Consider the following 10029-nt stretch of genomic DNA (forward strand, 5'->3'; position numbering starts at 1 on the left):
GAAAGAAAAAGAGAAAGAAAGAAAAAGAAGATAATAAGTTCAATTTGGTGGCTCATTGATAATGCACTGTTCAAATGATGCCATAGATCATGGGTTTGGTTTCCTGGTTGACCTGTAGATGTCTAGGATTGTGGCATGAGCCTCTGTTGAGGGTGCTTGTCTTTCTCTGTCCATGCCTCAATTTCTCATAAAAGAAATAAATAAAACTTAAAAAAATAAAATATTTAGAAATAATTTTAACTAAGGAGGTGAGAGATTTGTACACTGGAAAGTACAATCCACTGATAAATGAAAAACACAAATGAGTAGAAAGATATCCCATGTTCATAGACTGAAAGACCTAAAATTGTTAAACTGTACATATCCATACTACCCAAAGTGATCTATGGATTCACTGCTGTCCCTATGAAAATTCCAATGGCACGTTTTTTTTTTTTAAGTTCAGAAATAGAAAAAAATTAGAATTTTTATGAATTTCATACAAAATTACAAAAGGCCTCAAATAGACAAAGTGATCTTGAAAAAGAATAAAGCTGGAGAAGTCCTACTTACTAATTTCAAAATATATTACAGAACTACAATAGTTAAAATAGAATTGCATTGACATAAAAACAGACATATTGACCAATGGAATAGAATAGAAAACCCAGAATTAAACCCATGCTTAAAAAATCAACAGATACTTGACAAGATGACAAGATCTGACAATGGAGAAAGATAGTCTTGCACAAATGGTGTTGGGAAAATTGGAAATCCACATGCAAAATAATGAAATTAAGCTGTTATCTTACTCCAAAGACAAAAATTAACTGAAAATAAAATATTGATTGAAGACTTAGATGTAAGATGTGAAACCATAATACTCCTATATCAGGGAAAACTTAATTAATTTGGTCTTGAGAATGATTTCTTGGCTATGAGACCAAAAGTGTAAGCCTCAAAAAGTAAAAAGACATAACTGGGACCACAGTGAATTGAAAAGCTTCTGCAGAACAAAGAGTGAAAAAACAACTTACAGAATGTGAGAAGTTATATTTGCAAACCATATATTTGATAAGGAGTTAACAGATAAAATACATAAGAGATATCAAGTTTTTTTTTTTTTTAAGTTTTTGCCTTAGGGCATGAGCACTCACTGGAGAGAGATAGAGAGGAAAATTGAGAAATCACCCTACAGGGGCTTAAGCCACACCTCAATCCCTTCTCTTCCGTTCTCCTCTTGGGATTTTAGACATGCATGCACATGCACCTGGTGTGATATATTTGAGAGAGATTTTTGCTATAGGGTACATGCACTCACCAGAGAGACAGAGAGGCAGAAAGTGAGAAATTACCCTCTAAGAGGCATGGCCGCACATCAACCTTCTCCTCCATTCTCCTCTCAGGATTTTGGACACACACACACACGTGCCCAATGTGAGTTTTAAGTCACCGGGTCTGGGTCTACTACATGGGAGTCCAGTGATGTAATCATTACACAATCCACAGATCCTGTGTCCAGCATGATTTTTAAGCTCCCAGGTTGAGGACTCAAACTGTGGTCAGCAATGTGTCCAGCACCTTAACCACCACACTGCTTGCTGGCCCAGAAATATCAGATCTTTTATGCAGCTGTTGTAACAATCTTTAGTTGCTAGTTACATCATGTAGTTTTTCTTTTCTCAACAGTCTATAATACCTTCCTCCTCTAAAATAGACCTAAGCCACAGACACCAATGCACTTCACTTGGTTAACTTTTTCTGCATCTTTCCCAACTCAGGTATAATTCTGGTCATCTCCAGCATGACTGGGCTACCAAATTTATCTGCTATTTTTCTATAGGTCATGTTTATTACTTTTGCTGTTATAGCTTGCATTCACAGAATAAGAAATACAGAAATAAACAAGATTGTTTTTTCTCTATAATTTTTTAAAGAATTATTTAACCTTATTTATTATTAATATTTTCCAGTTTGATTGGAGGGAGAGAGAGAGAGCGAGAGAGAGAAAAAGAGAGAAAGAGAGAGAGAGAGAGAGAGAGAGGAGAGAGAGAGAGAGATCTTGAGAAAGCAAGCCACCAGATCCAGGACTTGAACTGTGGTCAGCCATGTAGGAATCCAGCGCCTTTAGCCATGACGCCACTTGCCATCCCCAACGTGATTGTTTTTAATGTTCAAAAGAGTATTGGTTATTCAAAGAAGTCACCTACAGAATCAGGTAATGTAGCGTTTTTTCCTTTACTATAACATTTCTCTTAAAAAAAAAAAAAAAAAGATAACCTAAGGATATATGGAAACAAGTCAGAAACCCATATACGCCAAGTCTGAGAACAGACTAGTAGGAAAGATAAGAAATGCCATTTTGGTTCAAAATAACAGGCTGCTATCATGAGAAAAAATGTACTTTCTTGTAAATTGAGGGGCATAACAACATTTTTAAATAAGTATGCAGCCTCTCAAGGAAATTACTTTAGGTAGGGAAGGTGGAACTCATTTAGAAGAGTAAGTTCTAATATGTTTAAATGCTGGATCATACTGCCCTACTGAAACTTCCTCTACTAGTTGCAAGATTTTACTTACCTTTTGTTTATTTACTCTCACAGTAAAGTTTACTTCCACTACTGCTCTTTTAAAATGAATGATTGTGTGCCATGTGTATGAGAGAAAGCAGATGAGAGATCAAGAACTATTGACAGGGTCTTGTCATATGGCAATTCCCATCCCCCAGTCCTCCAGCACTTCAGGATCTTGGGCATCTCTTTGAGACTAGCATACTTTTCAGGCTGATCCTGGGATCCAAACTTCCTGCATTTCAGTCCCTTATGTGAAGGACATATGACCTGGCTGAGCCCACTATTAACTCTCTAGTCAAACTCTGGGCATTCATATTTTAAACTTCCATGCTAGAAGTTTTCATACTTGTTGCTAAATATGTCTGAACATGTCTGAAACACAATTCCTCATCTTTGATTCCTCAAATCCCACTCTTCTTCTGACTTCTCTATAGGAGAAACAAAGGGCTGTTAAACTCAACCTCCACAGTCTACACAGGTCAATTAACCTACAGAAAGACACACTGTAAAAACAGGGCAGGTCCATTGAAGAGGAGTGTGTTAGTGTTGGAAGCAATTCAAAAACGGTGCTTTAAATTCCCCTTTCCTCCCTCCATGACTCATGTGGTAACCAAGGCAACAGATGATTTTGAAGAATGACGTTAAATGAAAAAAATCTGGATGTATTATATTAACATTATCAGAATCCAAAGATTGGATGTAGGAGAAAAAGGTAGGGAAAATCCAGGAATAACTGTAGATTTCTGACTAGTACCATTGGATATATCAGGTGCAACCAATTCTCTGATATAAGGAATAAGGAGAGGAGTAGGTTTGGGGGAGATAGAAGACAATTATGTCACAGGTGTGCAGTTTAGGTTGTGGCAAAACCCAAATGGAGTGTCAGTTGTATGGCTGACTTTTAAGTTTGAATTTCAGAGAAAAAACTATCTTCTAGTTATCTATTCTTTAATTTTACTATTTCTATTCTTTAACCATATTGGATGACAAATCTATCAGCCCTCTCCTGGTTTCATTTTATTCTATAACTTAGTGATTCTTTAATTAAACTCATTCTCATCATTTAACACATTTAACACTTTTTCCCCCACACCAACATGGCAGAATCCTGGACTTGTAACAATATAATCATGTCCTCTAATTTTACACCTTGAGGGGTAAGTAGAACAGAAAAAAAAAACACAGGTTTTGAAAATTATTGCCAACACAAATCCAAACTCCAGCGTTCAGTTGGTTTCTCAACACTTAAAATTCAACACTCTATTCAGAACATTGGCATTCATTCTTTCTGTGTAGTCTCCATTCATTACAACTGTTCTAAACAATCAAACCTGTATCATTCTTCTCAATCCCTTTAGGCCTTTGCTCCTTACAAATGACTCTACCTCCTACTTTATTTTAAACATCACCTGTAAAGGTGTAACACCAAAGTTCTTACCTCCGGGCAAGACTGCTGAACTTCAGGCCAAGAGACTTTCAGGTGTCTCTATCTGCATTTTCTATGCTGCAAGCTCAGTTCAAAACATAACTCCTGGGCCAGCCAGTGGTGTGGTGACTAAGGCAGCAGGATCTCATGTGGCTGACTCTGTGTTTAGAGTTCCAAACTCTGTGGCTTGGAAAACATGGCCGGCGTGTGCGTGTGCGTGCGCCCAGAATCCCTAGAGGAGAATGTAGGAAAAGGGACTGCAGTGTGGCCAGCCCTCCTTGGGAGTGCTTTCTCACTTTCCCTCTCTCTTTCTCTTTTTCCTGCAAGCCCATGTGCCCTACAGAAAAAAAAAAAAAAAAAAAGTAACTCCTTCATGGCCAGCTCCTATATCAATGAGTATCACTGTTCAGGCTAACATCATCTATTGCTTGGATTATCTAATTATGCAGAATTGTTCTCTTTGTCTCCAGCCTAACTTTCCATCAGTTGTCATTATAATAATATTTTAGTTAGCATGTGTATTTCCAAAACACAAATTTAGTGAGAGAAAACCATTTTCTTTAAATTCATTTTGCTTAAACGTACTTTATCCAAATTAAAATGAAGGTTTATGTTAAATTTTGGATAAAAGGACTTTAGGTTGTTCAGAAGCACTTTATAGTACTCAAAAGTAGATTGGAAAAAAAATACACATGCACTAAAACTGGAGTCAATAATAGGATAGCCCCCAAGCAACTATTCAGTAGGTAATTAGTTTTGTTTTTTTTTAGTGACTCTGGGTTTTAAAGATGACTTTACAATATACAATTTTATGGTAGAAATGAGCAAGAACATGAGCAGCACATTTAAAAAAACCCATGCAATTTTGTCAAATAGTACTTAGAGGAAAATGATTCTTCTTACATGTACTTATTAAAACACTGGAAGAATTGAAAATAAGTGAATTCCATGTTTACCTTGGGAGGCTAAAAAAAGAAAGAAAGAAAATTTAATGACAGTAGGAAAAATATTTTATCAATCAAAACATAATGAAAGAAATAAAATTTAAACTCTACAGACAAAATCTGATTAAAAAAAATCATGACAGAAGACCAACGAAGAAGGAAAAACAGAAATGATAAGTAAATGATACAGGAATAACAAAGGCAATAACTGAGGCTGGAAGGTGACTCGGTGGTTGAGGCGCTGGACTCCCTTATGGTTGACTGCAGTTCAAGTCTCAGACCTGGCAGCTTGCTTTCTCACTTTCCCTTTCTTTCTCTCTCTTGTTCTGGTCAAATAAAAGAAAAATAGTAATTATAGGTAAAATCAAATAAATGCTTTTTTTTTAAAAAAAGGAGAAGAGATAACTATAGGTCTGAATTAATTTAAATGAGAAAATGGAAGAAAATTTTCCAAGAGTATGTAAATCACTAAAAATTATGTAGAGGTGAAAAATCTGAATCAATCACAGTAAAATAGTAATTACTGATATTCACAAGGTAATTAGACCAGATAATTTAATTGGGTTCAGAAAAATCTTGTGGTACTCAAACTCTTTCTGAACAAAGAAAAATAGAATATTTCCCAATTCATTCTGTATAGCTAGTGTAACCTCTGCACCTAAATTGTGTGTGACCTAAAATATGCACCAATCTTATTTATAAAAATGGATGTATCCCATTTCCAAGAATTACTGTTTCCTATAGCAGTGGTTTAAACAGAAGTGCAAACAATTAAAGAATCTCATCCCGCTTAGGGGGCTGTGGCTGTGCCCCTTAAAACGAATGTGGAGGTTCTTGCCCCTTCCCATGGGGCATAGTCATGCTGAAATTTCTTTTCCATTTCTTCCTTCTTTTGAGATTTTAAGCAAGCACGCACACAAGCCCGCTGTGTTTCTCAAGCCATTGGGTCTGGGTCTTGAACAACACATGTGGGATCCAGCTGCTTTAACCACATACCATGGGCTGGCTCTATATTTTTTTGAAGCATTAAATATATACCAAGAGACCTTCATTTTAACCTGCAAGCTTACTTTGCTTTGCTGGTTACATTTATGGGGCTCTATTACTAACTGGTTAAATGATGAGTTATTTTTCCAAGTCTGTCTTTTAAACCATCTTGGTCATTCTCAAATAAATGATGTTAAGGTTGATACAGGGAAGTCCTGTAACATCTGTAATAAACTTGAGTTGTTTTTCTTTTTTTTGGGGGGGAGGGGTATTTAGAGATATTAACATAAATCTATAAGGTGATTTTTTCCCCCCTATTCTAAATGAGGGTTAGGTAAATTTGACTGATGGCGAGCTTCCTGGTAAAGTGAAGGCAATTCCTTTTTGTACAGGTGAAGCAGACTGATCTTGAATTTTAAGGGATGAGTGTGCTCAGGCTTGTAATTGCTATCCCTTGTTCTCTCTTTCCATCACAACTTACTTGTGCTTATATTTGAAGGGTTTGCATGAGTTGAGTCTTTCTCTTTATTGTGAACTAATTACCACTTGTGAGGCTGTTAAGTGGAATTTGAAAGTTGCATTTCGATGTCCACATAATCAATCTCCCCCCTCCTTTGTCTTCATTGTTTTTGAAGAGAAAGAGTAATGTGTGCATCTGTGTCCTCAGTCAGCTATTTCTGAGTTTAATGGATGTGATGATTTGTTATAAAACTGTGCACATTTAAGAAGTATTCAATGCATAGAAAAGGATGGCAATTGCTAAATTTGCTATGTCCTCTGTGAAAACTGACAGAAAAGTCATGTGATAAAAGACACTCCTGAATCTTATTTTCTTAAAAAAAATTTAATCAAGCACAAGATCAAGAGCAATTTCATCTCAGATTCATGTCTAAATGAAACTTCAAAATTCTACCGAAGACTCTCTCAAATGGATAATTAGTTCACAGCAAAAAGAAAGACAGAACCCTAGGATCGCCAGCCTCTTCTGGAATTGTGCCCTCTGGGAGAAAGGGCTGCCTGAGAGCTGCCTCTATGTAGTAGCGGGTCATATTCTGGTTACCTCAAGGCTCACTGGGTCTGCACAGAAGCTGGGATGTAATCAATGAGCAGTCTTGTCCCTTCAGGCTAATGGCTGGACTCCCTCTAGTGGTCGTAATAAGAAATTGGACTCTCGGTGCTTAGATGAGACTAAACCACAGCGTGTAGACAGTTCTTCACGCGTGGCTGCTCTGCTGTCAGAGCATCTGAAGGTGACTAAATAAAACAAGAAAACACAGAGCCTCTCGGGTGTTCTATATCAGGCGTCTGATATCTCCCATCTGCCGGGTAGGATTCTGTCACAGATGAGGCCTGGCAGGTCGGAAGTGCTTTCGCTCACCTGAAGCCAGTCTCACACTGAAGGTTGTTTGGTGCGTTGTGTTATTTGAAACAAAGGATGACGATAGCAAGCGTACTGGGTGGAGTGTCGGGAAAATTGATTCCTCTCTGTGACTGCGATCAGAAATGTGAGATAAAACCTCTGTGGGAACGGTTTCCTTAGGTCTGCAAGGAAAGCCTGAGACATGAGGCTGTTTCTTTAAGATACCCTTTCAGAAGCCTAGGTGGGTGCCTTGCAGGGCTCAAGGGATTTCAAAGTCAAGAGAAGAGATAACATGTTAATGCACATGTCTGTAATACATTATGGTAAGTGCTAAATTACAAGGAGAAAAATTTCTAAAATATAATTAGAAAGTGCTAAATTGCATACCAGAAGGCCACAAGAGAGTTACATAGAGGAAACTCAGAATTATACAATTACTTGTAGGTGGTAGGAAGGAGGAGGTGTCATGAATACTGATGTCCATTCGTGTCTGTGTCTTGGCTATCAGAGGCTGTATCTATGTCTCCACCTGGTCTCTCTCTCTGTATACACGCTGAAAAGCACATACATATAAATATACGTGTATGCTCAATAAAATGAAACCCATAATCAATGAAAGACAGATGACCGTGTCGGGAAAACATCTGCAACGTGAAAAACAGATAGTATTTTATATTCATAATGAATAAAGCCTAAAGAATTCTTAGAAATAAATAATAAAAATACAAACTCCTTAGTGACAAAATGAGCAAAGGATATAAACAGCCCACTCTCACAAAAAAAAGAACTAGAGATATATAATATCTCTAATGTTACAAATAAATTTAAACCTCCTAGCAATTAGAGAAATCAGCCTTTAGTTAATTCTAATTTATGTAATTATTATTTAATCAACTAAATTTAATCATTGTTAGTAATGGCACATTTTTTGAAAGAATTATTTAATTTGATCTATTATCATTTACCACTATTATTATTATTATTTAATTTGACCAGAGAGAAACAGAGAGAGAGAGGGAAAGTGAGAAAGCAAGCCAGTAGGTTCAGGACTCAAACTGTGGTCAGCCATGCGGGAGTCCAGTGCCTTAACCATCATGTCCCCTGGCAGACTCAGTAACAGTAAATTTTAAAGAGTTCTGGCTAAAGCAGTAATGTGTAAAGTGCAATAGCCAGGAACTTTCCAGAATGCTTGGTCAGAAGCTGAGGAGCAGCGATGGCCTGAGCTGCGCATAGCTATGTGCACCTTCTCGCTCACACTGGCCTCAGCCTACTCACTGGCTGTAGAAAATGGTGTAAGAAATGACTTACTATGATTACTATGATGTTTTGAGGGGCAAATCCAATGCTACCCAGGAAGAACTGAAAAGGGCTTACAGGAAACTGGCCTTGAAGTACCACTCTGGTAAGAATCCAAATGAAGGCAAGAAGTTTAAACAGATTTCTCAAGCTTATGAAGTTTTCTCTGATGCGAAGAAAAGGGAATTATATGACAAAGGAGAGAAGGCAATTAAAGAGGGTGGAGCAATGAAAGGTGGTGGTTTTAGTTCCCCAGTGGACATCTTTGATACATTTTTTGGAGGATACAGAGAGAAAGAAGAGGTAAAAATATTGTGTATCCGCTGTCAGTAATCTTAGAAGATGTTTATAATGGTGCGACAAGAAAATTGGCCCTGAAAAGGAATGTGATTCATGACAAATGTGAAGGCCGAGGTGGTAAGAAAGGAGCAGTAGAGTGCTGTCCCGATTGCCGAGGTACTGGAATGCAAATAAGAATTCATCAGACAGGACCTGGAATGATTTAGCAAATCCAATCTGTATGAATGGTGTGCCAAGGCCACGGGGAGTGGATCAATCCTAAAGATGCATGTGAGAGTTGCAATGGAGGGAAGATAGTTCAAAAGAAGAAGATTCTAGAAGTTCTTCTTGACAAAGGCATGAAAGATGGCCAGAAGATAACATCCCATGATAAAGGAGACCAAGAACCAGGACTGGAGCCAGAAGATATTATCATCGTACTAGATCAGAAAGGTCGCACTGTTTTTACTCGAGGAGAAGACCGTTTCAAGCATATGGACATACAGCTGATTGAAGCATTGTGTGACTCCCAGAAGTCAAGTTCCACTCTTGACAACTGAACCACAGTCATCACCTCTCATCCAGGTCAGATTGTCAAGCATGGAGATATCAAGTGTGTGTTAAATGAAGGCATGCCAATGAGACCATATGAAAAGGGTCATTTAATTTAAGCTAAACTTCCCTGAGAAGGGCTTTCTGTCTCCTGATAAACTCTCTTTGCTGGAAAAGCTTCAACCTGAAAGGAAGTAGAAGAGACTGATGAAATGGACCAGGTAGAACTGGTGGACTTCAGTTGACATCAGGAAAGATGGCACCATTACAATGGAGAAGCATATGAGGATGAACATCATCCCTGAGGTGGTGTTCAGTGTCAAACCTCTGAATAGGGCCAGTGAATAACACTCATGGCTGGCATTTCATATGCAGTAGTGAACGAGTGAAGGACTATAATCATAATATGCTCGCTACTTGCTGCCATCTTTGTTTTAACCCTCATCTATAGCAGCAAATTAAAAAGTTCAGAAAAAATAAAGCATGATAGCCATAACATTGGATGGGCCATGAAGAAATGGGCTGGTAGATATTAATGAAGGGAATGTGTATTAAGCCATCTAGAGAAAAGCCTGGAATCATAAAACAAATGTAAAAGGCTTGATTTTTTAAAGGAATATATCTACAAGAAAC

At 37.6% G+C, this 10029-nt stretch overlaps 1 non-coding gene and 1 pseudogene across 1 annotated transcript; both read left to right on the top strand.

The window, feature by feature from the left end:
- Positions 1-5634: 5634 nt before the first annotated feature.
- LOC114008315 (small nucleolar RNA SNORA68) lies at positions 5635-5763 on the top strand. Its single transcript, XR_003549874.1, has one exon. It is a non-coding gene; the product is annotated as a small nucleolar RNA SNORA68 (small nucleolar RNA).
- Positions 5764-8556: 2793 nt separating this feature from the next.
- On the top strand, positions 8557-9515 carry LOC102472551 (dnaJ homolog subfamily A member 1 pseudogene; annotated as a pseudogene).
- Positions 9516-10029: the final 514 nt, after the last annotated feature.

Source organism: Tupaia chinensis, unplaced genomic scaffold (assembly GCF_000334495.1).
Source record: "Tupaia chinensis unplaced genomic scaffold, TupChi_1.0 Scaffold000318_1, whole genome shotgun sequence".
NCBI classification, from domain to species: Eukaryota; Metazoa; Chordata; class Mammalia; order Scandentia; family Tupaiidae; genus Tupaia; species Tupaia belangeri.